The following is a 25,521-nucleotide window of genomic DNA, read 5'->3' on the forward strand; positions in this document are numbered from 1 at the left end:
TCTTTCTGTGATATCCATTTATCATGGAAAGACCGAGTGCATACTCTTCCATCTTTTAAAGCAATAAATTTCATTCAAGCGAAAAGGGTGTACAAAAAAGAAAATCTCTCATTCTTTATGAAAGAGTAGAAGCGCTGCAGAGAAACTAGCTTGCTCGAGTTCGAGCATCGGTGGTTCAGTGGTAGAATGCTCGCCTGCCTCCCGGGCGGCCCGGGTTCGATTCCCGGCCGATGCACTTTTATGGATTTTATATTATTTTTGTATCTTTCTGTGATATCCGTTTATCATGGAAAGACCGAGTGCATACTCTTGCATCTTTTTAAGCAATAAATTTCATTCAAGCGAAAAGGGTGTACAAAAATGAAAATCTCTCATTTTTTATGAAAGAGTAGAAGCGCTGCAGAGAAACTAGCTTGCTCGAGTTCGAGCATCGGTGGTTCAGTGGTAGAATGCTCGCCTGCCACGCGGGCGGCCCGGGTTCGATTCCCGGCCGATGCACTTTTATGGATTTTATATTATTTTTGTATCTTTCTGTGATATCCATTTATCATGGAAAGACCGAGTGCATACTCTTCCATCTTTTGAAGCAATAAATTTCATTCAAGCGAAAAGGGTGTACAAAAAAGAAAATCTCTCATTCTTTATGAAAGAGTAGAAGCGCTGCAGAGAAACTAGCTTGCTCGAGTTCGAGCATCGGTGGTTCAGTGGTAGAATGCTCGCCTGCCTCCCGGGCGGCCCGGGTTCGATTCCCGGCCGATGCACTTTTATGGATTTTATATTATTTTTGTATCTTTCTGTGATATCCATTTATCATGGAAAGACCGAGTGCATACTCTTCCATCTTTTAAAGCAATAAATTTCATTCAAGCGAAAAGGGTGTACAAAAAAGAAAATCTCTCATTCTTTATGAAAGAGTAGAAGCGCTGCAGAGAAACTAGCTTGCTCGAGTTCGAGCATCGGTGGTTCAGTGGTAGAATGCTCGCCTGCCTCCCGGGCGGCCCGGGTTCGATTCCCGGCCGATGCACTTTTATGGATTTTATATTATTTTTGTATCTTTCTGTGATATCCGTTTATCATGGAAAGACCGAGTGCATACTCTTGCATCTTTTTAAGCAATAAATTTCATTCAAGCGAAAAGGGTGTACAAAAATGAAAATCTCTCATTTTTTATGAAAGAGTAGAAGCGCTGCAGAGAAACTAGCTTGCTCGAGTTCGAGCATCGGTGGTTCAGTGGTAGAATGCTCGCCTGCCACGCGGGCGGCCCGGGTTCGATTCCCGGCCGATGCACTTTTATGGATTTTATATTATTTTTGTATCTTTCTGTGATATCCATTTATCATGGAAAGACCGAGTGCATACTCTTCCATCTTTTGAAGCAATAAATTTCATTCAAGCGAAAAGGGTGTACAAAAAAGAAAATCTCTCATTCTTTATGAAAGAGTAGAAGCGCTGCAGAGAAACTAGCTTGCTCGAGTTCGAGCATCGGTGGTTCAGTGGTAGAATGCTCGCCTGCCTCCCGGGCGGCCCGGGTTCGATTCCCGGCCGATGCACTTTTATGGATTTTATATTATTTTTGTATCTTTCTGTGATATCCGTTTATCATGGAAAGAACGAGTGCATACTCTTCCATCTTTTTAAGCAATAAATTTCATTCAAGCGAAAAGGTTGTACAAAAAAGAAAATCTCTCATTCTTTATGAAAGAGTACAAGCGCTGCAGAGAAACTAGCTTGCTCGAGTTCGAGCATCGGTGGTTCAGTGGTAGAATGCTCGCCTTCCACGCGGGCGGCCCGGGTTCGATTCCCGGCCGATGCACTTTAATGGATTTTATATTATTTTTGCATCTTTCTGTGATATCCATTTATCATGGAAAGACCGAGTGCATACTCTTGCATCTTTTTAAGCAATAAATTTCATTCAAGCGAAAAGGGTGTACAAAAATGAAAATCTCTCATTCTTTATGAAAGAGTAGAAGCGCTGCAGAGAAACTAGCTTGCTCGAGTTCGAGCATCGGTGGTTCAGTGGTAGAATGCTCGCCTGCCACGCGGGCGGCCCGGGTTCGATTCCCGGCCGATGCACTTTTATGGATTTTATATTATTTTTGTATTTTTCTGTGATATCCATTTATCATGGAAAGACCGAGTGCATACTCTTCCATCTTTTTAAGCAATAAATTTCATTCCAGCGAAAAGGGTGTACAAAAAAGAAAATCTCTCATTCTTTATGAAAGAGTAGAAGCGCTGCAGAGAAACTAGCTTGCTCGAGTTCGAGCATCGGTGGTTCAGTGGTAGAATGCTCGCCTGCCACGCGGGCGGCCCGGGTTCGATTCCCGGCCGATGCACTTTTATGGATTTTATATTATTTTTGTATCTTTCTGTGATATCCATTTATCATGGAAAGACCGAGTGCATACTCTTCCATCTTTTTAAGCAATAAATTTCATTCAAGCGAAAAGGGTGTACAAAAAAGAAAATCTCTCATTCTTTATGAAAGAGTAGAAGCGCTGCAGAGAAACTAGCTTGCTCGAGTTCGAGCATCGGTGGTTTAGTGGTAGAATGCTCGCCTGCCACGCGGGTGGCCCGGGTTCGATTCCCGGCCGATGCACTTTTATGGATTTTATATTATTTTTGTATCTTTCTGTGATATCCATTTATCATGGAAAGACCGAGTGCATACTCTTCCATCTTTTAAAGCAATAAATTTCATTCAAGCGAAAAGGGTGTACAAAAAAGAAAATCTCTCATTCTTTATGAAAGAGTAGAAGCGCTGCAGAGAAACTAGCTTGCTCGAGTTCGAGCATCGGTGGTTTAGTGGTAGAATGCTCGCCTGCCACGCGGGTGGCCCGGGTTCGATTCCCGGCCGATGCACTTTTATGGATTTTATATTATTTTTGTATCTTTCTGTGATATCCATTTATCATGGAAAGACCGAGTGCATACTCTTCCATCTTTTAAAGCAATAAATTTCATTCAAGCGAAAAGGGTGTACAAAAAAGAAAATCTCTCATTCTTTATGAAAGAGTAGAAGCGCTGCAGAGAAACTAGCTTGCTCGAGTTCGAGCATCGGTGGTTCAGTGGTAGAATGCTCGCCTGCCTCCCGGGCGGCCCGGGTTCGATTCCCGGCCGATGCACTTTTATGGATTTTATATTATTTTTGTATCTTTCTGTGATATCCGTTTATCATGGAAAGACCGAGTGCATACTCTTGCATCTTTTTAAGCAATAAATTTCATTCAAGCGAAAAGGGTGTACAAAAATGAAAATCTCTCATTTTTTATGAAAGAGTAGAAGCGCTGCAGAGAAACTAGCTTGCTCGAGTTCGAGCATCGGTGGTTCAGTGGTAGAATGCTCGCCTGCCACGCGGGCGGCCCGGGTTCGATTCCCGGCCGATGCACTTTTATGGATTTTATATTATTTTTGTATCTTTCTGTGATATCCATTTATCATGGAAAGACCGAGTGCATACTCTTCCATCTTTTGAAGCAATAAATTTCATTCAAGCGAAAAGGGTGTACAAAAAAGAAAATCTCTCATTCTTTATGAAAGAGTAGAAGCGCTGCAGAGAAACTAGCTTGCTCGAGTTTGAGCATCGGTGGTTCAGTGGTAGAATGCTCGCCTGCCTCCCGGGCGGCCCGGGTTCGATTCCCGGCCGATGCACTTTTATGGATTTTATATTATTTTTGTATCTTTCTGTGATATCCGTTTATCATGGAAAGAACGAGTGCATACTCTTCCATCTTTTTAAGCAATAAATTTCATTCAAGCGAAAAGGTTGTACAAAAAAGAAAATCTCTCATTCTTTATGAAAGAGTACAAGCGCTGCAGAGAAACTAGCTTGCTCGAGTTCGAGCATCGGTGGTTCAGTGGTAGAATGCTCGCCTTCCACGCGGGCGGCCCGGGTTCGATTCCCGGCCGATGCACTTTAATGGATTTTATATTATTTTTGCATCTTTCTTTGATATCCATTTATCATGGAAAGACCGAGTGCATACTCTTGCATCTTTTTAAGCAATAAATTTCATTCAAGCGAAAAGGGTGTACAAAAATGAAAATCTCTCATTCTTTATGAAAGAGTAGAAGCGCTGCAGAGAAACTAGCTTGCTCGAGTTCGAGCATCGGTGGTTCAGTGGTAGAATGCTCGCCTGCCACGCGGGCGGCCCGGGTTCGATTCCCGGCCGATGCACTTTTATGGATTTTATATTATTTTTGTATTTTTCTGTGATATCCATTTATCATGGAAAGACCGAGTGCATACTCTTCCATCTTTTTAAGCAATAAATTTCATTCAAGCGAAAAGGGTGTACAAAAAGGAAAATCTCTCATTCTTTATGAAAGAGTAGAAGCGCTGCAGAGAAACTAGCTTGCTCGAGTTCGAGCATCGGTGGTTCAGTGGTAGAGTGCTCGCCTGCCACGCGGGCGGCCCGGGTTCGATTCCCGGCCGATGCGCTTTCATGGATTTTATATTATTTTTGTATCTTTCTGTGATATCCATTTATCATGGAAAGACCGAGTGCATACTCTTCCATCTTTTTAAGCAATAAATTTCATTCAAGCGAAAAGGGTGTACAAAAAAGAAAATCTCTCATTCTTTATGAAAGAGTAGAAGCGCTGCAGAGAAACTAGCTTGCTCGAGTTCGAGCATCGGTGGTTCAGTGGTAGAATGCTCGCCTGCCACGCGGGCGGCCCGGGTTCGATTCCCGGCCGATGCACTTTTATGGATTTTATATTATTTTTGTATCTTTCTGTGATATCCATTTATCATGGAAAGACCGAGTGCATACTCTTCCATCTTTTTAAGCAATAAATTTCATTCCAGCGAAAAGGGTGTACAAAAAAGAAAATCTCTCATTCTTTATGAAAGAGTAGAAGCGCTGCAGAGAAACTAGCTTGCTCGAGTTCGAGCATCGGTGGTTCAGTGGTAGAATGCTCGCCTGCCACGCGGGCGGCCCGGGTTCGATTCCCGGCCGATGCACTTTTATGGATTTTATATTATTTTTGTATCTTTCTGTGATATCCATTTATCATGGAAAGACCGAGTGCATACTCTTCCATCTTTTTAAGCAATAAATTTCATTCAAGCGAAAAGGGTGTACAAAAAAGAAAATCTCTCATTCTTTATGAAAGAGTAGAAGCGCTGCAGAGAAACTAGCTTGCTCGAGTTCGAGCATCGGTGGTTCAGTGGTAGAATGCTCGCCTGCCACGCGGGCGGCCCGGGTTCGATTCCCGGCCGATGCACTTTTATGGATTTTATATTATTTTTGTATCTTTCTGTGATATCCATTTATCATGGAAAGACCGAGTGCATACTCTTCCATCTTTTTAAGCAATAAATTTCATTCCAGCGAAAAGGGTGTACAAAAAAGAAAATCTCTCATTCTTTATGAAAGAGTAGAAGCGCTGCAGAGAAACTAGCTTGCTCGAGTTCGAGCATCGGTGGTTCAGTGGTAGAATGCTCGCCTGCCACGCGGGCGGCCCGGGTTCGATTCCCGGCCGATGCACTTTTATGGATTTTATATTATTTTTGTATCTTTCTGTGATATCCATTTATCATGGAAAGACCGAGTGCATACTCTTCCATCTTTTTAAGCAATAAATTTCATTCAAGCGAAAAGGGTGTACAAAAAAGAAAATCTCTCATTCTTTATGAAAGAGTAGAAGCGCTGCAGAGAAACTAGCTTGCTCGAGTTCGAGCATCGGTGGTTCAGTGGTAGAAAGCTCGCCGACCACGCGGGCGGCCCGGGTTCGATTCCTGGCTGATGCACTTTTATGGATTTTATATTATTTTTGTATCTTTCTGTGATATCCATTTATCATGGAAAGACCGAGTGCATACTCTTCCATCTTTTTAAGCAATAAATTTCATCCAAGCGAAAAGGGTGTACAAAAAGGAAAATCTCTCATTCTTTATGAAAGAGTAAAAGCGCTGCAGAGAAATTAGCTTGCTCGAGTTCGAGCATCGGTGGTTCAGTGGTAGAATGCTCGCCTGCCACGCGGGCGGCCCGGGTTCGATTCCCGGCCGATGCACTTTTATGGATTTTATATTATTTTTGTATCTTTCTGTGATATCCATTTATCATGGAAAGACCGAGTGCATACTCTTCCATCTTTTTAAGCAATAAATTTCATTCAAGCGAAAAGGGTGTACAAAAAAGAAAATCTCTCATTCTTTATGAAAGAGTAGAAGCGCTGCAGAGAAACTAGCTTGCTCGAGTTCGAGCATCGGTGGTTCAGTGGTAGAATGATCGCCTGCCACGTGGGCGGCCCGGGTTCGATTCCCGGCCGATGCACTTTTATGGATTTTATATTATTTTTGTATCTTTCTGTGATATCCATTTATCATGGAAAGACCGAGTGCATACTCTTCCATCTTTTTAAGCAATAAATTTCATTCAAGCGAAAAGGGTGTACAAAAAAGAAAATCTCTCATTCTTTATGAAAGAGTAGAAGCGCTGCAGAGAAACTAGCTTGCTCGAGTTCGAGCATCGGTGGTTCAGTGGTAGAATGATCGCCTGCCACGCGGGCGGCCCGGGTTCGATTCCCGGCCGATGCACTTTTATGGATTTTATATTATTTTTGTATCTTTCTGTGATATCCATTTATCATGGAAAGACCGAGTGCATACTCTTCCATCTTTTTAAGCAATAAATTTCATTCAAGCGAAAAGGGTGTACAAAAAAGAAAATCTCTCATTCTTTATGAAAGAGTAGAAGCGCTGCAGAGAAACTAGCTTGCTCGAGTTCGAGCATCGGTGGTTCAGTGGTAGAATGATCGCCTGCCACGCGGGCGGCCCGGGTTCGATTCCCGGCCGATGCACTTTTATGGATTTTATATTATTTTTGTATCTTTCTGTGATATCCATTTATCATGGAAAGACCGAGTGCATACTCTTCCATCTTTTTAAGCAATAAATTTCATTCAAGCGAAAAGGGTGTACAAAAAAGAAAATCTCTCATTCTTTATGAAAGAGTAGAAGCGCTGCAGAGAAACTAGCTTGCTCGAGTTCGAGCATCGGTGGTTCAGTGGTAGAATGATCGCCTGCCACGCGGGCGGCCCGGGTTCGATTCCCGGCCGATGCACTTTTATGGATTTTATATTATTTTTGTATCTTTCTGTGATATCCATTTATCATGGAAAGACCGAGTGCATACTCTTCCATCTTTTTAAGCAATAAATTTCATTCAAGCGAAAAGGGTGTACAAAAAAGAAAATCTCTCATTCCTTATGAAAGAGTAGAAGCGCTCAGAGAAACTAGCTTGCTCGAGTTCGAGCATCGGTGGTTCAGTGGTAGAATGATCGCCTGCCACGCGGGCGGCCCGGGTTCGATTCCCGGCCGATGCACTTTTATGGATTTTATATTATTTTTGTATTTTTCTGTGATATCCATTTATCATGGAAAGACCGAGTGCATACTCTTCCATCTTTTAAGCAATAAATTTCATTCAAGCGAAAAGGGTGTACAAAAAAGAAAATCTCTCATTCTTTATGAAAGAGCAGAAGCGCTGCAGAGAAACTAGCTTGCTCGAGTTCGAGCATCGGTGGTTCAGTGGTAGAATGCTCGCCTGCCACGCGGGCGGTTCGGGTTCGATTCCCGGCCGAAGCACTTTTATGGATTTTATATTATTTTTGTATTTTTCTGTGATATCCATTTATCATGGAAAGACCGAGTGCATACTCTTCCATCTTTTAAAGCAATAAATTTCATTCAAGCGAAAAGGGTGTACAAAAAAGAAAATCTCTCATTCTTTACGAAAGAGTAGAAGCGCTGCAGAGAAACTAGCTTGCTCGAGTTCGAGCATCGGTGGTTCAGTGGTAGAATGCTCGCCTGCCACGCGGGCGGCCCGGGTTCGATTCCGGCCGATGCACTTTTATGGATTTTATATTATTTTTGTATCTTTCTGTGATATCCGTTTATCATGGAAAGACCGAGTGCACACTCTTGCATCTTTTTAAGCAATAAATTTCATTCAAGCGAAAAGGGTGTACAAAAATGAAAATCTCTCATTTTTTATGAAAGAGTAGAAGCGCTGCAGAGAAACTAGCTTGCTCGAGTTCGAGCATCGGTGGTTCAGTGGTAGAATGCTCGCCTGCCACGCGGGCGGCCCGGGTTCGATTCCCGGCCGATGCACTTTTATGGATTTTATATTATTTTTGTATCTTTCTGTGATATCCATTTTTCATGGAAAGACCGAGTGCATACTCTTCCATCTTTTTAAGCAATAAATTTCATTCAAGCGAAAAGGGTGTACAAAAAAGAAAATCTCTCATTCTTTATGAAAGAGTATAAGCGCTGCAGAGAAACTAGCTTGCTCGAGTTCGAGCATCGGTGGTTCAGTGGTAGAATGCTCGCCTGCCACGCGGGCGGCCCGGGTACGATTCCCGGCCGATGCACTTTTATGGATTTTATATTATTTTTGTATCTTTCTGTGATATCCATTTATCATGGAAAGACCGAGTGCATACTCTTCCATCTTTTTAAGCAATAAATTTCATTTAAGCGAAAAGGGTGTACAAAAAAGAAAATCTCTCATTCTTTATGAAAGAGTATAAGCGCTGCAGAGAAACTAGCTTGCTCGAGTTCGAGCATCGGTGGTTCAGTGGTAGAATGCTCGCCTGCCACGCGGGCGGCCCGGGTACGATTCCCGGCCGATGCACTTTTATGGATTTTATATTATTTTTGTATCTTTCTGTGATATCCATTTATCATGGAAAGACCGAGTGCATACTCTTCCATCTTTTTAAGCAATAAATTTCATTCAAGCGAAAAGGGTGTACAAAAAAGAAAATCTCTCATTCTTTATGAAAGAGTAGAAGCGCTGCAGAGAAACTAGCTTGCTCGAGTTCGAGCATCGGTGGTTCAGTGGTAGAATGCTCGCCTGCCACGCGGGCGGCCCGGGTTCGATTCCCGGCCGATGCACTTTTATGGATTTTATATTATTTTTGTATCTTTCTGTGATATCCATTTTTCATGGAAAGACCGAGTGCATACTCTTCCATCTTTTGAAGCAATAAATTTCATTCAAGCGAAAAGGGTGTACAAAAAAGAAAATCTCTCATTCTTTATGAAAGAGTATAAGCGCTGCAGAGAAACTAGCTTGCTCGAGTTCGAGCATCGGTGGTTCAGTGGTACAATGCTCGCCTGCCACGCGGGCGGCCCGGGTTCGATTCCCGGCCGATGCACTTTTATAGATTTTATATTATTTTTGTATCTTTCTGTGATATCCGTTTATCATGGAAAGACCGAGTGCATACTCTTTCATCTTTTTAAGCAATAAATTTCATTCAAGCGAAAAGGGTGTACAAAAAAGAAAATCTCTCATTCCTTATGAAAGAGTAGAAGCGCTCAGAGATACTAGCTTGCTCGAGTTCGAGCATCGGTGGTTCAGTGGTAGAATGCTCGCCTGCCACGCGGGCGGCCCGGGTTCGATTCCCGGCCGATGCACTTTTATGGATTTTATATTATTTTTGTATTTTTCTGTGATATCCATTTATCATGGAAAGACCGAGTGCATACTCTTCCATCTTTTTAAGCAATAAATTTCATTCAAGCGAAAAGGGTGTACAAAAAAGAAAATCTCTCATTCTTTATGAAAGAGTAGAAGCGCTGCAGAGAAACTTGCTTGCTCGAGTTCGAGCATCGGTGGTTCAGTGGTAGATTGCTCGCCTGCCACGCGGGCGGCCCGGTTTCGATTCCCGGCCGATGCACTTTTGTGGATTTTATATTATTTTTGTATCTTTCTGTGATATCCATTTATCATGGAAAGACCGAGTGCATACTCTTCCATCTTTTTAAGCAATAAATTTCATTCAAGCAAAAAGGGTGTACAAAAAAGAAAATCTCTCATTCTTTATGAAAGAGTATAAGCGCTGCAGAGAAACTAGCTTGCTCGAGTTCGAGCATCGGTGGTTCAGTGGTAGAATGCTCGCCTGCTACGCGGGCGGCCCGGGTTCGATTCCCGGCCGATGCACTTTTATGGATTTTATATTATTTTTGTATCTTTCTGTGATATCCATTTATCATGGAAAGAACGAGTGCATACTCTTCCATCTTTTTAAGCAATAAATTTCATTCAAGCGAAAAGGTTGTACAAAAAAGAAAATCTCTCATTCTTTATGAAAGAGTAGAAGCGCTGCAGAGAAACTAGCTTGCTCGAGTTCGAGCATCGGTGGTTCAGTGGTAGAATGCTCGCCTGCCACGCGGGCGGCCCGGGTTCGATTCCCGGCCGATGCACTTTTATGGATTTTATATTATTTTTGTATCTTTCTGTGATATCCATTTATCATGGAAAGACCGAGTGCATACTCTTCCATCTTTTTAAGCAATAAATTTCATTCAAGCGAAAAGGGTGTACAAAAAAGAAAATCTCTCATTCTTTATGAAAGAGTAGAAGCGCTGCAGAGAAACTAGCTTGCTCGAGTTCGAGCATCGGTGGTTCAGTGGTAGAATGATCGCCTGCCACGCGGGCGGCCCGGGTTCGATTCCCGGCCGATGCACTTTTATGGATTTTATATTATTTTTGTATCTTTCTGTGATATCCATTTATCATGGAAAGACCGAGTGCATACTCTTCCATCTTTTTAAGCAATAAATTTCATTCAAGCGAAAAGGGTGTACAAAAAAGAAAATCTCTCATTCTTTATGAAAGAGTAGAAGCGCTGCAGAGAAACTAGCTTGCTCGAGTTCGAGCATCGGTGGTTCAGTGGTAGAATGATCGCCTGCCACGCGGGCGGCCCGGGTTCGATTCCCGGCCGATGCACTTTTATGGATTTTATATTATTTTTGTATCTTTCTGTGATATCCATTTATCATGGAAAGACCGAGTGCATACTCTTCCATCTTTTTAAGCAATAAATTTCATTCAAGCGAAAAGGGTGTACAAAAAAGAAAATCTCTCATTCCTTATGAAAGAGTAGAAGCGCTCAGAGAAACTAGCTTGCTCGAGTTCGAGCATCGGTGGTTCAGTGGTAGAATGATCGCCTGCCTCGCGGGCGGCCCGGGTTCGATTCCCGGCCGATGCACTTTTATGGATTTTATATTATTTTTGTATTTTTCTGTGATATCCATTTATCATGGAAAGACCGAGTGCATACTCTTCCATCTTTTTAAGCAATAAATTTCATTCAAGCGAAAAGGGTGTACAAAAAAGAAAATCTCTCATTCTTTATGAAAGAGCAGAAGCGCTGCAGAGAAACTAGCTTGCTCGAGTTCGAGCATCGGTGGTTCAGTGGTAGAATGCTCGCCTGCCACGCGGGCGGTTCGGGTTCGATTCCCGGCCGAAGCACTTTTATGGATTTTATATTATTTTTGTATTTTTCTGTGATATCCATTTATCATGGAAAGACCGAGTGCATACTCTTCCATCTTTTAAAGCAATAAATTTCATTCAAGCGAAAAGGGTGTACAAAAAAGAAAATCTCTCATTCTTTACGAAAGAGTAGAAGCGCTGCAGAGAAACTAGCTTGCTCGAGTTCGAGCATCGGTGGTTCAGTGGTAGAATGCTCGCCTGCCACGCGGGCGGCCCGGGTTCGATTCCGGCCGATGCACTTTTATGGATTTTATATTATTTTTGTATCTTTCTGTGATATCCGTTTATCATGGAAAGACCGAGTGCACACTCTTGCATCTTTTTAAGCAATAAATTTCATTCAAGCGAAAAGGGTGTACAAAAATGAAAATCTCTCATTTTTTATGAAAGAGTAGAAGCGCTGCAGAGAAACTAGCTTGCTCGAGTTCGAGCATCGGTGGTTCAGTGGTAGAATGCTCGCCTGCCACGCGGGCGGCCCGGGTTCGATTCCCGGCCGATGCACTTTTATGGATTTTATATTATTTTTGTATCTTTCTGTGATATCCATTTTTCATGGAAAGACCGAGTGCATACTCTTCCATCTTTTTAAGCAATAAATTTCATTCAAGCGAAAAGGGTGTACAAAAAAGAAAATCTCTCATTCTTTATGAAAGAGTATAAGCGCTGCAGAGAAACTAGCTTGCTCGAGTTCGAGCATCGGTGGTTCAGTGGTAGAATGCTCGCCTGCCACGCGGGCGGCCCGGGTACGATTCCCGGCCGATGCACTTTTATGGATTTTATATTATTTTTGTATCTTTCTGTGATATCCATTTATCATGGAAAGACCGAGTGCATACTCTTCCATCTTTTTAAGCAATAAATTTCATTTAAGCGAAAAGGGTGTACAAAAAAGAAAATCTCTCATTCTTTATGAAAGAGTATAAGCGCTGCAGAGAAACTAGCTTGCTCGAGTTCGAGCATCGGTGGTTCAGTGGTAGAATGCTCGCCTGCCACGCGGGCGGCCCGGGTACGATTCCCGGCCGATGCACTTTTATGGATTTTATATTATTTTTGTATCTTTCTGTGATATCCATTTATCATGGAAAGACCGAGTGCATACTCTTCCATCTTTTTAAGCAATAAATTTCATTCAAGCGAAAAGGGTGTACAAAAAAGAAAATCTCTCATTCTTTATGAAAGAGTAGAAGCGCTGCAGAGAAACTAGCTTGCTCGAGTTCGAGCATCGGTGGTTCAGTGGTAGAATGCTCGCCTGCCACGCGGGCGGCCCGGGTTCGATTCCCGGCCGATGCACTTTTATGGATTTTATATTATTTTTGTATCTTTCTGTGATATCCATTTTTCATGGAAAGACCGAGTGCATACTCTTCCATCTTTTGAAGCAATAAATTTCATTCAAGCGAAAAGGGTGTACAAAAAAGAAAATCTCTCATTCTTTATGAAAGAGTATAAGCGCTGCAGAGAAACTAGCTTGCTCGAGTTCGAGCATCGGTGGTTCAGTGGTACAATGCTCGCCTGCCACGCGGGCGGCCCGGGTTCGATTCCCGGCCGATGCACTTTTATAGATTTTATATTATTTTTGTATCTTTCTGTGATATCCGTTTATCATGGAAAGACCGAGTGCATACTCTTTCATCTTTTTAAGCAATAAATTTCATTCAAGCGAAAAGGGTGTACAAAAAAGAAAATCTCTCATTCCTTATGAAAGAGTAGAAGCGCTCAGAGATACTAGCTTGCTCGAGTTCGAGCATCGGTGGTTCAGTGGTAGAATGCTCGCCTGCCACGCGGGCGGCCCGGGTTCGATTCCCGGCCGATGCACTTTTATGGATTTTATATTATTTTTGTATTTTTCTGTGATATCCATTTATCATGGAAAGACCGAGTGCATACTCTTCCATCTTTTTAAGCAATAAATTTCATTCAAGCGAAAAGGGTGTACAAAAAAGAAAATCTCTCATTCTTTATGAAAGAGTAGAAGCGCTGCAGAGAAACTTGCTTGCTCGAGTTCGAGCATCGGTGGTTCAGTGGTAGATTGCTCGCCTGCCACGCGGGCGGCCCGGTTTCGATTCCCGGCCGATGCACTTTTGTGGATTTTATATTATTTTTGTATCTTTCTGTGATATCCATTTATCATGGAAAGACCGAGTGCATACTCTTCCATCTTTTTAAGCAATAAATTTCATTCAAGCAAAAAGGGTGTACAAAAAAGAAAATCTCTCATTCTTTATGAAAGAGTATAAGCGCTGCAGAGAAACTAGCTTGCTCGAGTTCGAGCATCGGTGGTTCAGTGGTAGAATGCTCGCCTGCTACGCGGGCGGCCCGGGTTCGATTCCCGGCCGATGCACTTTTATGGATTTTATATTATTTTTGTATCTTTCTGTGATATCCATTTATCATGGAAAGAACGAGTGCATACTCTTCCATCTTTTTAAGCAATAAATTTCATTCAAGCGAAAAGGTTGTACAAAAAAGAAAATCTCTCATTCTTTATGAAAGAGTAGAAGCGCTGCAGAGAAACTAGCTTGCTCGAGTTCGAGCATCGGTGGTTCAGTGGTAGAATGCTCGCCTGCCACGCGGGCGGCCCGGGTTCGATTCCCGGCCGATGCACTTTTATGGATTTTATATTATTTTTGCATCTTTCTGTGATATCCATTTATCATGGAAAGACCGAGTGCATACTCTTGCATCTTTTTAAGCAATAAATTTCATTCAAGCGAAAAGGGTGTACAAAAATGAAAATCTCTCATTTTTTATGAAAGAGTAGAAGCGCTGCAGAGAAACTAGCTTGCTCGAGTTCGAGCATCGGTGGTTCAGTGGTAGAATGCTCGCCTGCCACGCGGGCGGCCCGGGTTCGATTCCCGGCCGATGCACTTTTATGGATTTTATATTATTTTTGTATCTTTCTGTGATATCCATTTATCATGGAAAGACCGAGTGCATACTCTTCCATCTTTTTAAGCAATAAATTTCATTTAAGCGAAAAGGGTGTACAAAAAAGAAAATCTCTCATTCTTTATGAAAGAGTATAAGCGCTGCAGAGAAACTAGCTTGCTCGAGTTCGAGCATCGGTGGTTCAGTGGTAGAATGCTCGCCTGCCACGCGGGCGGCCCGGGTACGATTCCCGGCCGATGCACTTTTATGGATTTTATATTATTTTTGTATCTTTCTGTGATATCCATTTATCATGGAAAGACCGAGTGCATACTCTTCCATCTTTTTAAGCAATAAATTTCATTCAAGCGAAAAGGGTGTACAAAAAAGAAAATCTCTCATTCTTTATGAAAGAGTAGAAGCGCTGCAGAGAAACTAGCTTGCTCGAGTTCGAGCATCGGTGGTTCAGTGGTAGAATGCTCGCCTGCCACGCGGGCGGTCCGATTTCGATTCCCGGCCGATGCACTTTTATGGATTTTATATTATTTTTGTATCTTTCTGTGATATCCATTTTTCATGGAAAGACCGAGTGCATACTCTTCCATCTTTTGAAGCAATAAATTTCATTCAAGCGAAAAGGGTGTACAAAAAAGAAAATCTCTCATTCTTTATGAAAGAGTATAAGCGCTGCAGAGAAACTAGCTTGCTCGAGTTCGAGCATCGGTGGTTCAGTGGTAGAATGCTCGCCTGCTACGCGGGCGGCCCGGGTACGATTCCCGGCCGATGCACTTTTATGGATTTTATATTATTTTTGTATCTTTCTGTGATATCCATTTTTCATGGAAAGACCGAGTGCATACTCTTCCATCTTTTTAAGCAATAAATTTCATTTAAGCGAAAAGGGTGTACAAAAAAGAAAATCTCTCATTCTTTATGAAAGAGTATAAGCGCTGCAGAGAAACTAGCTTGCTCGAGTTCGAGCATCGGTGGTTCAGTGGTAGAATGCTCGCCTGCCACGCGGGCGGCCCGGGTACGATTCCCGGCCGATGCACTTTTATGGATTTTATATTATTTTTGTATCTTTCTGTGATATCCATTTATCATGGAAAGACCGAGTGCATACTCTTCCATCTTTTTAAGCAATAAATTTCATTCAAGCGAAAAGGGTGTACAAAAAAGAAAATCTCTCATTCTTTATGAAAGAGTAGAAGCGCTGCAGAGAAACTAGCTTGCTCGAGTTCGAGCATCGGTGGTTCAGTGGTAGAATGCTCGCCTGCCACGCGGGCGGCCCGGGTTCGATTCCCGGCCGATGCACTTTTATGGATTTTATATTATTTTTGTATCTTTCTGTGATATCCATTTTTCATGGAAAGACCGAGTGCATACTCTTCCATCTTTTGAAGCAATAAATTTCATTCAAGCGAAAAGGGTGTACAAAAAAGAAAATCTCTCATTCTTTATGAAAGAGTATAAGCGCTGCAGAGAAACTAGCTTGCTCGAGTTCGAGCATCGGTGGTTCAGTGGTACAATGCTCGCCTGCCACGCGGGCGGCCCGGGTTCGATTCCCGGCCGATGCACTTTTATAGATTTTATATTATTTTTGTATCTTTCTGTGATATCCGTTTATCATGGAAAGACCGAGTGCATACTCTTTCATCTTTTTAAGCAATAAATTTCATTCAAGCGAAAAGGGTGTACAAAAAAGAAAATCTCTCATTCCTTATGAAAGAGTAGAAGCGCTCAGAGATACTAGCTTGCTCGAGTTCGAGCATCGGTGGTTCAGTGGTAGAATGCTCGCCTGCCACGCGGGCGGCCCGGGTTCGATTCCCGGCCGATGCACTTTTATGGATTTTATATTATTTTTGTATTTTTCTGTGATATCCATTTATCATGGAAAGACCGAGTGCATACTCTTCCATCTTTTTAAGCAATAAATTTCATTCAAGCGAAAAGGGTGTACAAAAAAGAAAATCTCTCATTCTTTATGAAAGAGTAGAAGCGCTGCAGAGAAACTTGCTTGCTCGAGTTCGAGCATCGGTGGTTCAGTGGTAGATTGCTCGCCTGCCACGCGGGCGGCCCGGTTTCGATTCCCGGCCGATGCACTTTTGTGGATTTTATATTATTTTTGTATCTTTCTGTGATATCCATTTATCATGGAAAGACCGAGTGCATACTCTTCCATCTTTTTAAGCAATAAATTTCATTCAAGCAAAAAGGGTGTACAAAAAAGAAAATCTCTCATTCTTTATGAAAGAGTATAAGCGCTGCAGAGAAACTAGCTTGCTCGAGTTCGAGCATCGGTGGTTCAGTGGTAGAATGCTCGCCTGCTACGCGGGCGGCCCGGGTTCGATTCCCGGCCGATGCACTTTTATGGATTTTATATTATTTTTGTATCTTTCTGTGATATCCATTTATCATGGAAAGAACGAGTGCATACTCTTCCATCTTTTTAAGCAATAAATTTCATTCAAGCGAAAAGGTTGTACAAAAAAGAAAATCTCTCATTCTTTATGAAAGAGTAGAAGCGCTGCAGAGAAACTAGCTTGCTCGAGTTCGAGCATCGGTGGTTCAGTGGTAGAATGCTCGCCTGCCACGCGGGCGGCCCGGGTTCGATTCCCGGCCGATGCACTTTTATGGATTTTATATTATTTTTGCATCTTTCTGTGATATCCATTTATCATGGAAAGACCGAGTGCATACTCTTGCATCTTTTTAAGCAATAAATTTCATTCAAGCGAAAAGGGTGTACAAAAATGAAAATCTCTCATTTTTTATGAAAGAGTAGAAGCGCTGCAGAGAAACTAGCTTGCTCGAGTTCGAGCATCGGTGGTTCAGTGGTAGAATGCTCGCCTGCCACGCGGGCGGCCCGGGTTCGATTCCCGGCCGATGCACTTTTATGGATTTTATATTATTTTTGTATCTTTCTGTGATATCCATTTATCATGGAAAGACCGAGTGCATACTCTTCCATCTTTTGAAGCAATAAATTTCATTCAAGCGAAAAGGGTGTACAAAAAAGAAAATCTCTCATTCTTTATGAAAGAGTATAAGCGCTGCAGAGAAACTAGCTTGCTCGAGTTCGAGCATCGGTGGTTCAGTGGTAGAATGCTCGCCTGCCACGCGGGCGGCCCGGGTTCGATTCCCGGCCGATGCACTTTTATAGATTTTATATTATTTTTGTATCTTTCTGTGATATCCGTTTATCATGGAAAGACCGAGTGCATACTCTTCCATCTTTTTAAGCAATAAATTTCATTCAAGCGAAAAGGGTGTACAAAAAAGAAAATCTCTCATTCCTTATGAAAGAGTAGAAGCGCTCAGAGAAACTAGCTTGCTCGAGTTCGAGCATCGGTGGTTCAGTGGTAGAATGCTCGCCTGCCACGCGGGCGGCCCGGGTTCGATTCCCGGCCGATGCACTTTTATGGATTTTATATTATTTTTGTATTTTTCTGTTATATCCATTTATCAAGGAAAGACCGAGTGCATACTCTTCCATCTTTTTAAGCAATCAATTTCATTCAAGCGAAAAGGGTGTACAAAAAAGAAAATCTTTCATTCTGTATGAAAGAGTAGAAGCGCTGCAGAGAAACTAGCTTGCTTGAGTTCGAGCATCGGTGGTTCAGTGGTAGAATGCTCGCCTGCCACGCGGGCGGTTCGGGTTCGATTCCCGGCCGATGCACTTTTATGGATTTTATATTATTTTTGTATATTTCTGTGATATCCATTTATCATGGAAAGACCGAGTGCATACTCTTCCATCTTTTTAAGCAATAAATTTCATTCAAGCGAAAAGGGTGTACAAAAAAGAAAATCTCTCATTCTTTATGAAAGAGTAGAAGCGCTGCAGAGAAACTAGCTTGCTCGAGTTCGAGCATCGGTGGTTCAGTGGTAGAATGCTCGCCTGCCACGCGGGCGGCCCGGGTTCGATTCCCGGCCGATGCACTTTTATGGATTTTATATTATTTTTGTATCTTTCCGTGATATCCGTTTATCATGGAAAGACCGAGTGCATACTCTTCCATCTTTTTAAGCAATAAATTTCATTCAAGCGAAAAGGGTGTACAAAAAAGAAAATCTCTCATTCTTTATGAAAGAGTAGAAGCGCTGCAGAGAAACTAGCTTGCTCGAGTTCGAACATCGGTGGTTCAGTGGTAGAATGCTCGCCTGCCACGCGGGCGGCCCGGGTTCGATTCCCGGCCGATGCACTTTTATGGATTTTATATTATTTTTGTATCTTTCTGTGATATCCATTTATCATGGAAAGACCGAGTGCATACTCTTGCATCTTTTTAAGCAATAAATTTCATTCAAGCGAAAAGGGTGTACAAAAAAGAAAATCTCTCATTTTTTATGAAAGAGTAAAAGCGCTGCAGAGAAACTAGCTTGCTCGAGTTCGAGCATCGGTGGTTCAGTGGTAGAATGCTCGCCTGCCACGCGGGCAGCCCGGGTTCGATTCCCGGCCGATGCACTTTTATGGATTTTATATTATTTTTGTATTTTGCTGTGATATCCATTTATCATGGAAAGACCGAGTGCATACTCTTCCATCTTTTTAAGCAATAAATTTCATTCAAGCGAAAAGGGTGTACAAAAAAGAAAATCTCTCATTCTTTATGAAAGAGTAGAAGCGCTGCAGAGAAACTAGCTTGCTCGAGTTCGAGCATCGGTGGTTCAGTGGTAGAAAGCTCGCCTGCCACGCGGGCGGCCCGGTTTCGATTCTCGGCCGATGCACTTTTGTGGATTTTATATTATTTTTGTATCTTTCTGTGATATCCATTTATCATGGAAAGACCGAGTGCATACTCTTCCATCTTTTTAAGCAATAAATTTCATTCAAGCGAAAAGGGTGTACAAAAAAGAAAATCTCTCATTCTTTATGAAAGAGTAGAATCGCTGCAGAGAAACTAGCTTGCTCGAGTTCAAGCATCGGTGGTTCAGTGGTAGAATGCTCGCCTGCCACGCGGGCGGCTAGTGTTCGATTCCCGACCGATGCACTTTTATGGATTTTATATTATTTTTGTAACTTTCTAAGATATCCATTTATCATGGAAAGACCGAGTGCATACTCTTCCATCTTTTTAAGCAATAAATTTCATTCAAGCGAAAAGGGTGCACAAAAAAGAAAATCTCTCATTCTTTATGAAAGAGTAGAAGCGCTGCAGAGAAACTAGCTTGCTCGAGTTCGAGCATCGGTGGCTCAGTGGTAGAATGCTCGCCTGCCACGCGGGCGGCCCGGGTTCGATTCCCGGCCGATGCACTTTCATGGATTTTATATTATTTTCGTATCTTTCTGTGATATCCATTTATCATGGAAAGACCGAGTGCATACTCTTCCATCTTTTTAAGCAATAAATTTCATTCAAGCGAAAAGGGTGTACAAAAAAGAAAATCTCTCATTCTTTATGAAAGAGTAGAAGCGCTGCAGAGAAACTAGCTTGCTCGAGTTCAAACATCGGTGGTTCAGTGGTAGAATGCTCGCCTGCCACGCGGGCGGCTAGTGTTCGATTCCCGACCGATGCACTTTTATGGATTTTATATTATTTTTGTATCTTTCTGTGATATCCATTTATCATGGAAAGACCGAGTGCATACTCTTCCATCTTTTTAAGCAATAAATTTCATTCAAGCGAAAAGGGTGCACAAAAAAGAAAATCTCTCATTCTTTATGAAAGAGTAGAAGCGCTGCAGAGAAACTAGCTTGCTCGAGTTCGAGCATCGGTGGTTCAGTGGTAGAATGCTCGCCTGCCACGCGGGCGGCCCGGGTTCGATTCCCGGCCGATGCACTTTTATGGATTTTATATTATTTTTGTATCTTTCTGTGATATCCATTTATCATGGAAAGACCGAGTGCATACTCTTCCATCTTTTAAAGCAATAAATTTCATTCAAGCGAAAAGGGTGTAGAAAAAAGAAAATCTCTCATTCTTTATGACAGAGTAGAAGCGCTGCAGAGAAACTAGCTTGCTCGAGTTCGAGCATCGGTGGTTCAGTGGTAGAATGCTCGCCTGACACGCGGGCGGCCCGGTTTCGATTCTCGGCCGATGCACTTTTGTGGATTTTATATTATTTTTGTATCTTTCTGTGATATCCATTTATCATGGAAAGACCGAGTGCATACTCTTCCATCTTTTTAAGCAATAAATTTCATTCAAGCAAAAAGGGTGTACAAAAAAGAAAATCTCTCATTCTTTATGAAAGAGTAGAAGCGCTGCAGAGAAACTAGCTTGCTCGAGTTCGAGCATCGGTGGTTCAGTGGTAGAATGCTCGCCTGCCCCGCGGGCGGCCCGGGTTCGATTCCCGGCCGATGCACTTTTATGGATTTTATATTATTTTTGTATCTTTCAGTGATATCCATTTATCATGGAAAGACAGAGTGCATACTCTTCCATCTTTTTAAGCAATAAATTTCATTCAAGCGAAAAGGGTGTACAAAAAAGAAAATCTCTCATTCTTTATGAAAGATTAGAAGCGCTGCAGAGAAACTAGCTTGCTCGAGTTCGAGCATCGGTGGTTCAGTGGTAGAATGCTCGCCTGCCACGCGGGCGGCCCGGGTTCGATTCCCGGCCGATGCACTTTTATGGATTTTATATTATTTTTGTATCTTTCTGTGATATCCATTTATCATGGAAAGACCGAGTGCATACTCTTCCATCTTTTAAAGCAATAAATTTCATTCAAGCGAAAAGGGTGTAGAAAAAAGAAAATCTCTCATTCTTTATGACAGAGTAGAAGCGCTGCAGAGAAACTAGCTTGCTCGAGTTCGAGCATCGGTGGTTCAGTGGTAGAATGCTCGCCTGACACGCGGGCGGCCCGGTTTCGATTCTCGGCCGATGCACTTTTGTGGATTTTATATTATTTTTGTATCTTTCTAAGATATCCATTTATCATGGAAAGACCGAGTGCATACTCTTCCATCTTTTAAAGCAATAAATTTCATTCAAGCGAAAAGGGTGTAGAAAAAAGAAAATCTCTCATTCTTTATGACAGAGTAGAAGCGCTGCAGAGAAACTAGCTTGCTCGAGTTCGAGCATCGGTGGTTCAGTGGTAGAATGCTCGCCTGACACGCGGGCGGCCCGGTTTCGATTCTCGGCCGATGCACTTTTGTGGATTTTATATTATTTTTGTATCTTTCTGTGATATCCATTTATCATGGAAAGACCGAGTGCATACTCTTCCATCTTTTAAAGCAATAAATTTCATTCAAGCGAAAAGGGTGTAGAAAAAAGAAAATCTCTCATTCTTTATGAAAGATTAGAAGCGCTGCAGAGAAACTAGCTTGCTCGAGTTCGAGCATCGGTGGTTCAGTGGTAGAATGCTCGCCTGCCACGCGGGCGGCCCGGGTTCGATTCCCGGCCGATGCACTTTTATGGATTTTATATTATTTTTGTATCTTTCTGTGATATCCATTTATCATGGAAAGACCGAGTGCATACTCTTCCATCTTTTAAAGCAATAAATTTCATTCAAGCGAAAAGGGTGTAGAAAAAAGAAAATCTCTCATTCTTTATGACAGAGTAGAAGCGCTGCAGAGAAACTAGCTTGCTCGAGTTCGAGCATCGGTGGTTCAGTGGTAGAATGCTCGCCTGACACGCGGGCGGCCCGGTTTCGATTCTCGGCCGATGCACTTTTGTGGATTTTATATTATTTTTGTATCTTTCTAAGATATCCATTTATCATGGAAAGACCGAGTGCATACTCTTCCATCTTTTAAAGCAATAAATTTCATTCAAGCGAAAAGGGTGTAGAAAAAAGAAAATCTCTCATTCTTTATGACAGAGTAGAAGCGCTGCAGAGAAACTAGCTTGCTCGAGTTCGAGCATCGGTGGTTCAGTGGTAGAATGCTCGCCTGACACGCGGGCGGCCCGGTTTCGATTCTCGGCCGATGCACTTTTGTGGATTTTATATTATTTTTGTATCTTTCTAAGATATCCATTTATCATGGAAAGACCGAGTGCATACTCTTCCATCTTTTAAAGCAATAAATTTCATTCAAGCGAAAAGGGTGTAGAAAAAAGAAAATCTCTCATTCTTTATGACAGAGTAGAAGCGCTGCAGAGAAACTAGCTTGCTCGAGTTCGAGCATCGGTGGTTCAGTGGTAGAATGCTCGCCTGACACGCGGGCGGCCCGGTTTCGATTCCCGGCCGATGCACTTTTATGGATTTTATATTATTTTTGTATCTTTCTGTGATATCCATTAACATGGAAAGACCGAGTGCATACTCTTCCATCTTTTAAAGCAATAAATTTCATTCAAGCGAAAAGGGTGTAGAAAAAAGAAAATCTCTCATTCTTTATGACAGAGTAGAAGCGCTGCAGAGAAACTAGCTTGCTCGAGTTCGAGCATCGGTGGTTCAGTGGTAGAATGCTCGCCTGACACGCGGGCGGCCCGGTTTCGATTCTCGGCCGATGCACTTTTGTGGATTTTATATTATTTTTGTATCTTTCTAAGATATCCATTTATCATGGAAAGACCGAGTGCATACTCTTCCATCTTTTAAAGCAATAAATTTCATTCAAGCGAAAAGGGTGTAGAAAAAAGAAAATCTCTCATTCTTTATGACAGAGTAGAAGCGCTGCAGAGAAACTAGCTTGCTCGAGTTCGAGCATCGGTGGTTCAGTGGTAGAATGCTCGCCTGACACGCGGGCGGCCCGGTTTCGATTCCCGGCCGATGCACTTTTATGGATTTTATATTATTTTTGTATCTTTCTGTGATATCCATTTATCATGGAAAGACCGAGTGCATACTCTTCCATCTTTTAAAGCAATAAATTTCATTCAAGCGAAAAGGGTGTAGAAAAAAGAAAATCTCTCATTCTTTATGACAGAGTAGAAGCGCTGCAGAGAAACTAGCTTGCTCGAGTTCGAGCATCGGTGGTTCAGTGGTAGAATGCTCGCCTGACACGCGGGCGGCCCGGTTTCGATTCTCGGCCGATGCACTTTTGTGGATTTTATATTATTTTTGTATCTTTCTAAGATATCCATTTATCATGGAAAGACCGAGTGCATACTCTTCCATCTTTTAAAGCAATAAATTTCATTCAAGCGAAAAGGGTGTAGAAAAAAGAAAATCTCTCATTCTTTATGACAGAGTAGAAGCGCTGCAGAGAAACTAGCTTGCTCGAGTTCGAGCATCGGTGGTTCAGTGGTAGAATGCTCGCCTGACACGCGGGCGGCCCGGTTTCGATTCTCGGCCGATGCACTTTTGTGGATTTTATATTATTTTTGTATCTTTCTGTGATATCCATTTATCATGGAAAGACCGAGTGCATACTCTTCCATCTTTTTAAGCAATAAATTTCATTCAAGCAAAAAGGGTGTACAAAAAAGAAAATCTCTCATTCTTTATGAAAGAGTAGAAGCGCTGCAGAGAAACTAGCTTGCTCGAGTTCGAGCATCGGTGGTTCAGTGGTAGAATGCTCGCCTGCCACGCGGGCGGCCCGGGTTCGATTCCCGGCTGATGCACTTTTATGGATTTTATATTATTTTTGTTTCTTTCTGTGATATCCATTTATCATGGAAAGACCGAGTGCATACTCTTCCATCTTTTTAAGCAATAAATTTCATTCAAGCGAAAAGGGTGTACAAAAAAGAAAATCTCTCATTCTTTATGAAAGAGTAGAATCGCTGCAGAGAAACTAGCTTGCTCGAGTTCAAGCATCGGTGGTTCAGTGGTAGAATGCTCGCCTGCCACGCGGGCGGCTAGTGTTCGATTCCCGACCGATGCACTTTTATGGATTTTATATTATTTTCGTATCTTTCTGTGATATCCATTTATCATGGAAAGACCGAGTGCATACTCTTCCATCTTTTTAAACAATAAATTTCATTCAAGCGAAAAGGGTGTACAAAAAAGAAAATCTCTCATTCTTTATGAAAGAGTAGAAGCGCTGTAGAGAAACTAGCTTGCTCGAGTTCGAGCATCGGTGGTTCAGTGGTAGAATGCTCGCCAGCCACGCGGGCGGCCCGGGTTCGATTCCTGGCCGATGCACTTTTATGGATTTTATATTATTTTTGTATCTTTCTGTGATATCCATTTATCATGGAAAGACCGAGTGCATACTCTTCCATATTTTTAAGCAATAAATTTCATTCAAGCGAAAAGGGTGCACAAAAAAGAAAATCTCTCATTCTTTATGAAAGAGTAGAAGCGCTGCAGAGAAACTAGCTTGCTCGAGTTCGAGCATCGGTGGTTCAGTGGTAGAATGCTCGCCTGCCACGCGGGCGGCCCGGGTTCGATTCCCGGCCGATGCACTTTTATGGATTTTATATTATTTTCGTATCTTTCTGTGATATCCATTTATCATGGAAAGACCGAGTGCATACTCTTCCATCTTTTTAAGCAATAAATTTCATTCAAGCGAAAAGGGTGTACAAAAAAGAAAATCTCTCATTCTTTATGAAAGAGTAAAAGCGCTGCAGAGAAATTAGCTTGCTCGAGTTCGAGCATCGGTGGTTCAGTGGTAGAATGCTCGCCTGCCACGCGGGCGGCCCGGGTTCGATTCCCGGCCGATGCACTTTTATGGATTTTATATTATTTTTGTATCTTTCTGTGATATCCATTTATCATGGAAAGACCGAGTGCATACTCTTCCATCTCTTTAAGCAATAACTTTCATTCAAGCGAAAAGGGTGTACAAAAAAGAAAATCTCTCATTCTTTATGAAAGATTAGAAGCGCTGCAGAGAAACTAGCTTGCTCGAGTTCGAGCATCGGTGGTTCAGTCGTAGAATGCTCGCCTGCCACGCGGGCGGCCCGGGTTCGATTCCCGGCCGATGCACTTTTATGGAATTTATATTATTTTCGTATCTTTCTGTGATATCCATTTATCATGGAAAGACCGAGTGCATACTCTTCCATCTTTTTAAGCAATAAATTTCATTCAAGCGAAAAGGGTGTACAAAAAAGAAAATCTCTCATTCTTTATGAAAGAGTAGAAGCGCTGCAGAGAAACTAGCTTGCTCGAGTTCGAGCATCGGTGGTTCAGTGGTAGAATGCTCGCCTGCCACGCGGGCGGCCCGGGTTCGATTCCCGACCGATGCACTTTTATGGATTTTATATTATTTTTGTATCTTTCTGTGATATCCTTTTATCATGGAAAGACCGAGTGCATACTCTTCCATCTTTTTAAGCAATAAATTTCATTCAAGCGAAAAGGGTGTACAAAAAAGAAAATCTATCATTCTTTATGAAAGAGTAGAAGCGCTGCAGAGAAACTAGCTTGCTCGAGTTCGAGCATCGGTGGTTCAGTGGTAGAATGCTCGCCTGCCACGCGGGCGGCCCGGGTTCGATTCCCGACCGATGCACTTTTATGGATTTTATATTATTTTTGTATCTTTCTGTGATATCCTTTT

The 25,521-nt window shown here is 42.2% G+C and overlaps 49 non-coding genes across 49 annotated transcripts; all 49 read left to right on the forward strand.

Annotated features, from left to right (window-relative positions):
- Nucleotides 1–427: 427 nt before the first annotated feature.
- TRNAG-GCC (transfer RNA glycine (anticodon GCC)) lies at nt 428–498 on the forward strand. Its single transcript has one exon. It is a non-coding gene; the product is annotated as a tRNA-Gly (tRNA).
- Nucleotides 499–1,216: 718 nt separating this feature from the next.
- Nucleotides 1,217–1,287, forward strand: TRNAG-GCC (transfer RNA glycine (anticodon GCC)). Its single transcript has one exon. It is a non-coding gene; the product is annotated as a tRNA-Gly (tRNA).
- Nucleotides 1,288–1,742: 455 nt separating this feature from the next.
- On the forward strand, nt 1,743–1,813 carry TRNAG-UCC (transfer RNA glycine (anticodon UCC)). Its single transcript has one exon. It is a non-coding gene; the product is annotated as a tRNA-Gly (tRNA).
- A 192-nt stretch (nt 1,814–2,005) lies between these two features.
- On the forward strand, nt 2,006–2,076 carry TRNAG-GCC (transfer RNA glycine (anticodon GCC)). The gene has a single exon. It is a non-coding gene; the product is annotated as a tRNA-Gly (tRNA).
- Nucleotides 2,077–2,268: 192 nt separating this feature from the next.
- Nucleotides 2,269–2,339, forward strand: TRNAG-GCC (transfer RNA glycine (anticodon GCC)). The gene has a single exon. It is a non-coding gene; the product is annotated as a tRNA-Gly (tRNA).
- Nucleotides 2,340–3,320: 981 nt separating this feature from the next.
- TRNAG-GCC (transfer RNA glycine (anticodon GCC)) lies at nt 3,321–3,391 on the forward strand. Its single transcript has one exon. It is a non-coding gene; the product is annotated as a tRNA-Gly (tRNA).
- A 455-nt stretch (nt 3,392–3,846) lies between these two features.
- Nucleotides 3,847–3,917, forward strand: TRNAG-UCC (transfer RNA glycine (anticodon UCC)). The gene has a single exon. It is a non-coding gene; the product is annotated as a tRNA-Gly (tRNA).
- Nucleotides 3,918–4,109: 192 nt separating this feature from the next.
- On the forward strand, nt 4,110–4,180 carry TRNAG-GCC (transfer RNA glycine (anticodon GCC)). The gene has a single exon. It is a non-coding gene; the product is annotated as a tRNA-Gly (tRNA).
- A 455-nt stretch (nt 4,181–4,635) lies between these two features.
- On the forward strand, nt 4,636–4,706 carry TRNAG-GCC (transfer RNA glycine (anticodon GCC)). The gene has a single exon. It is a non-coding gene; the product is annotated as a tRNA-Gly (tRNA).
- A 192-nt stretch (nt 4,707–4,898) lies between these two features.
- On the forward strand, nt 4,899–4,969 carry TRNAG-GCC (transfer RNA glycine (anticodon GCC)). The gene has a single exon. It is a non-coding gene; the product is annotated as a tRNA-Gly (tRNA).
- Nucleotides 4,970–5,161: 192 nt separating this feature from the next.
- On the forward strand, nt 5,162–5,232 carry TRNAG-GCC (transfer RNA glycine (anticodon GCC)). Its single transcript has one exon. It is a non-coding gene; the product is annotated as a tRNA-Gly (tRNA).
- A 192-nt stretch (nt 5,233–5,424) lies between these two features.
- On the forward strand, nt 5,425–5,495 carry TRNAG-GCC (transfer RNA glycine (anticodon GCC)). The gene has a single exon. It is a non-coding gene; the product is annotated as a tRNA-Gly (tRNA).
- Nucleotides 5,496–5,687: 192 nt separating this feature from the next.
- On the forward strand, nt 5,688–5,758 carry TRNAG-ACC (transfer RNA glycine (anticodon ACC)). The gene has a single exon. It is a non-coding gene; the product is annotated as a tRNA-Gly (tRNA).
- Nucleotides 5,759–5,950: 192 nt separating this feature from the next.
- Nucleotides 5,951–6,021, forward strand: TRNAG-GCC (transfer RNA glycine (anticodon GCC)). Its single transcript has one exon. It is a non-coding gene; the product is annotated as a tRNA-Gly (tRNA).
- A 2,030-nt stretch (nt 6,022–8,051) lies between these two features.
- Nucleotides 8,052–8,122, forward strand: TRNAG-GCC (transfer RNA glycine (anticodon GCC)). The gene has a single exon. It is a non-coding gene; the product is annotated as a tRNA-Gly (tRNA).
- A 718-nt stretch (nt 8,123–8,840) lies between these two features.
- TRNAG-GCC (transfer RNA glycine (anticodon GCC)) lies at nt 8,841–8,911 on the forward strand. Its single transcript has one exon. It is a non-coding gene; the product is annotated as a tRNA-Gly (tRNA).
- A 454-nt stretch (nt 8,912–9,365) lies between these two features.
- TRNAG-GCC (transfer RNA glycine (anticodon GCC)) lies at nt 9,366–9,436 on the forward strand. Its single transcript has one exon. It is a non-coding gene; the product is annotated as a tRNA-Gly (tRNA).
- Nucleotides 9,437–9,891: 455 nt separating this feature from the next.
- On the forward strand, nt 9,892–9,962 carry TRNAS-GCU (transfer RNA serine (anticodon GCU)). Its single transcript has one exon. It is a non-coding gene; the product is annotated as a tRNA-Ser (tRNA).
- Nucleotides 9,963–10,154: 192 nt separating this feature from the next.
- On the forward strand, nt 10,155–10,225 carry TRNAG-GCC (transfer RNA glycine (anticodon GCC)). Its single transcript has one exon. It is a non-coding gene; the product is annotated as a tRNA-Gly (tRNA).
- A 1,505-nt stretch (nt 10,226–11,730) lies between these two features.
- Nucleotides 11,731–11,801, forward strand: TRNAG-GCC (transfer RNA glycine (anticodon GCC)). Its single transcript has one exon. It is a non-coding gene; the product is annotated as a tRNA-Gly (tRNA).
- Nucleotides 11,802–12,519: 718 nt separating this feature from the next.
- On the forward strand, nt 12,520–12,590 carry TRNAG-GCC (transfer RNA glycine (anticodon GCC)). The gene has a single exon. It is a non-coding gene; the product is annotated as a tRNA-Gly (tRNA).
- A 454-nt stretch (nt 12,591–13,044) lies between these two features.
- On the forward strand, nt 13,045–13,115 carry TRNAG-GCC (transfer RNA glycine (anticodon GCC)). Its single transcript has one exon. It is a non-coding gene; the product is annotated as a tRNA-Gly (tRNA).
- Nucleotides 13,116–13,570: 455 nt separating this feature from the next.
- TRNAS-GCU (transfer RNA serine (anticodon GCU)) lies at nt 13,571–13,641 on the forward strand. The gene has a single exon. It is a non-coding gene; the product is annotated as a tRNA-Ser (tRNA).
- Nucleotides 13,642–13,833: 192 nt separating this feature from the next.
- On the forward strand, nt 13,834–13,904 carry TRNAG-GCC (transfer RNA glycine (anticodon GCC)). Its single transcript has one exon. It is a non-coding gene; the product is annotated as a tRNA-Gly (tRNA).
- Nucleotides 13,905–14,096: 192 nt separating this feature from the next.
- On the forward strand, nt 14,097–14,167 carry TRNAG-GCC (transfer RNA glycine (anticodon GCC)). Its single transcript has one exon. It is a non-coding gene; the product is annotated as a tRNA-Gly (tRNA).
- A 718-nt stretch (nt 14,168–14,885) lies between these two features.
- Nucleotides 14,886–14,956, forward strand: TRNAS-GCU (transfer RNA serine (anticodon GCU)). The gene has a single exon. It is a non-coding gene; the product is annotated as a tRNA-Ser (tRNA).
- A 455-nt stretch (nt 14,957–15,411) lies between these two features.
- Nucleotides 15,412–15,482, forward strand: TRNAG-GCC (transfer RNA glycine (anticodon GCC)). Its single transcript has one exon. It is a non-coding gene; the product is annotated as a tRNA-Gly (tRNA).
- A 454-nt stretch (nt 15,483–15,936) lies between these two features.
- TRNAG-GCC (transfer RNA glycine (anticodon GCC)) lies at nt 15,937–16,007 on the forward strand. The gene has a single exon. It is a non-coding gene; the product is annotated as a tRNA-Gly (tRNA).
- Nucleotides 16,008–16,462: 455 nt separating this feature from the next.
- Nucleotides 16,463–16,533, forward strand: TRNAS-GCU (transfer RNA serine (anticodon GCU)). Its single transcript has one exon. It is a non-coding gene; the product is annotated as a tRNA-Ser (tRNA).
- A 192-nt stretch (nt 16,534–16,725) lies between these two features.
- TRNAG-GCC (transfer RNA glycine (anticodon GCC)) lies at nt 16,726–16,796 on the forward strand. The gene has a single exon. It is a non-coding gene; the product is annotated as a tRNA-Gly (tRNA).
- A 192-nt stretch (nt 16,797–16,988) lies between these two features.
- Nucleotides 16,989–17,059, forward strand: TRNAG-GCC (transfer RNA glycine (anticodon GCC)). Its single transcript has one exon. It is a non-coding gene; the product is annotated as a tRNA-Gly (tRNA).
- A 192-nt stretch (nt 17,060–17,251) lies between these two features.
- TRNAG-GCC (transfer RNA glycine (anticodon GCC)) lies at nt 17,252–17,322 on the forward strand. Its single transcript has one exon. It is a non-coding gene; the product is annotated as a tRNA-Gly (tRNA).
- Nucleotides 17,323–17,513: 191 nt separating this feature from the next.
- On the forward strand, nt 17,514–17,584 carry TRNAG-GCC (transfer RNA glycine (anticodon GCC)). Its single transcript has one exon. It is a non-coding gene; the product is annotated as a tRNA-Gly (tRNA).
- Nucleotides 17,585–18,039: 455 nt separating this feature from the next.
- On the forward strand, nt 18,040–18,110 carry TRNAG-GCC (transfer RNA glycine (anticodon GCC)). The gene has a single exon. It is a non-coding gene; the product is annotated as a tRNA-Gly (tRNA).
- A 1,770-nt stretch (nt 18,111–19,880) lies between these two features.
- TRNAG-GCC (transfer RNA glycine (anticodon GCC)) lies at nt 19,881–19,951 on the forward strand. Its single transcript has one exon. It is a non-coding gene; the product is annotated as a tRNA-Gly (tRNA).
- Nucleotides 19,952–20,143: 192 nt separating this feature from the next.
- TRNAV-GAC (transfer RNA valine (anticodon GAC)) lies at nt 20,144–20,214 on the forward strand. Its single transcript has one exon. It is a non-coding gene; the product is annotated as a tRNA-Val (tRNA).
- A 455-nt stretch (nt 20,215–20,669) lies between these two features.
- Nucleotides 20,670–20,740, forward strand: TRNAG-GCC (transfer RNA glycine (anticodon GCC)). Its single transcript has one exon. It is a non-coding gene; the product is annotated as a tRNA-Gly (tRNA).
- A 192-nt stretch (nt 20,741–20,932) lies between these two features.
- Nucleotides 20,933–21,003, forward strand: TRNAV-GAC (transfer RNA valine (anticodon GAC)). Its single transcript has one exon. It is a non-coding gene; the product is annotated as a tRNA-Val (tRNA).
- Nucleotides 21,004–21,195: 192 nt separating this feature from the next.
- On the forward strand, nt 21,196–21,266 carry TRNAV-GAC (transfer RNA valine (anticodon GAC)). The gene has a single exon. It is a non-coding gene; the product is annotated as a tRNA-Val (tRNA).
- Nucleotides 21,267–21,458: 192 nt separating this feature from the next.
- TRNAG-GCC (transfer RNA glycine (anticodon GCC)) lies at nt 21,459–21,529 on the forward strand. Its single transcript has one exon. It is a non-coding gene; the product is annotated as a tRNA-Gly (tRNA).
- Nucleotides 21,530–21,721: 192 nt separating this feature from the next.
- Nucleotides 21,722–21,792, forward strand: TRNAV-GAC (transfer RNA valine (anticodon GAC)). The gene has a single exon. It is a non-coding gene; the product is annotated as a tRNA-Val (tRNA).
- Nucleotides 21,793–21,984: 192 nt separating this feature from the next.
- On the forward strand, nt 21,985–22,055 carry TRNAV-GAC (transfer RNA valine (anticodon GAC)). Its single transcript has one exon. It is a non-coding gene; the product is annotated as a tRNA-Val (tRNA).
- A 192-nt stretch (nt 22,056–22,247) lies between these two features.
- TRNAV-GAC (transfer RNA valine (anticodon GAC)) lies at nt 22,248–22,318 on the forward strand. Its single transcript has one exon. It is a non-coding gene; the product is annotated as a tRNA-Val (tRNA).
- A 191-nt stretch (nt 22,319–22,509) lies between these two features.
- TRNAV-GAC (transfer RNA valine (anticodon GAC)) lies at nt 22,510–22,580 on the forward strand. Its single transcript has one exon. It is a non-coding gene; the product is annotated as a tRNA-Val (tRNA).
- Nucleotides 22,581–22,772: 192 nt separating this feature from the next.
- On the forward strand, nt 22,773–22,843 carry TRNAV-GAC (transfer RNA valine (anticodon GAC)). The gene has a single exon. It is a non-coding gene; the product is annotated as a tRNA-Val (tRNA).
- A 192-nt stretch (nt 22,844–23,035) lies between these two features.
- Nucleotides 23,036–23,106, forward strand: TRNAV-GAC (transfer RNA valine (anticodon GAC)). The gene has a single exon. It is a non-coding gene; the product is annotated as a tRNA-Val (tRNA).
- A 192-nt stretch (nt 23,107–23,298) lies between these two features.
- TRNAV-GAC (transfer RNA valine (anticodon GAC)) lies at nt 23,299–23,369 on the forward strand. Its single transcript has one exon. It is a non-coding gene; the product is annotated as a tRNA-Val (tRNA).
- Nucleotides 23,370–24,350: 981 nt separating this feature from the next.
- TRNAG-GCC (transfer RNA glycine (anticodon GCC)) lies at nt 24,351–24,421 on the forward strand. The gene has a single exon. It is a non-coding gene; the product is annotated as a tRNA-Gly (tRNA).
- Nucleotides 24,422–24,613: 192 nt separating this feature from the next.
- On the forward strand, nt 24,614–24,684 carry TRNAG-GCC (transfer RNA glycine (anticodon GCC)). Its single transcript has one exon. It is a non-coding gene; the product is annotated as a tRNA-Gly (tRNA).
- Nucleotides 24,685–25,521: the final 837 nt, after the last annotated feature.

Source organism: Parasteatoda tepidariorum, chromosome 8 (genome assembly GCF_982258835.1).
Source record: "Parasteatoda tepidariorum strain Cologne lab strain chromosome 8, Ptep-v5.0, whole genome shotgun sequence".
Lineage (NCBI taxonomy): Eukaryota > Metazoa > Arthropoda > Arachnida > Araneae > Theridiidae > Parasteatoda > Parasteatoda tepidariorum.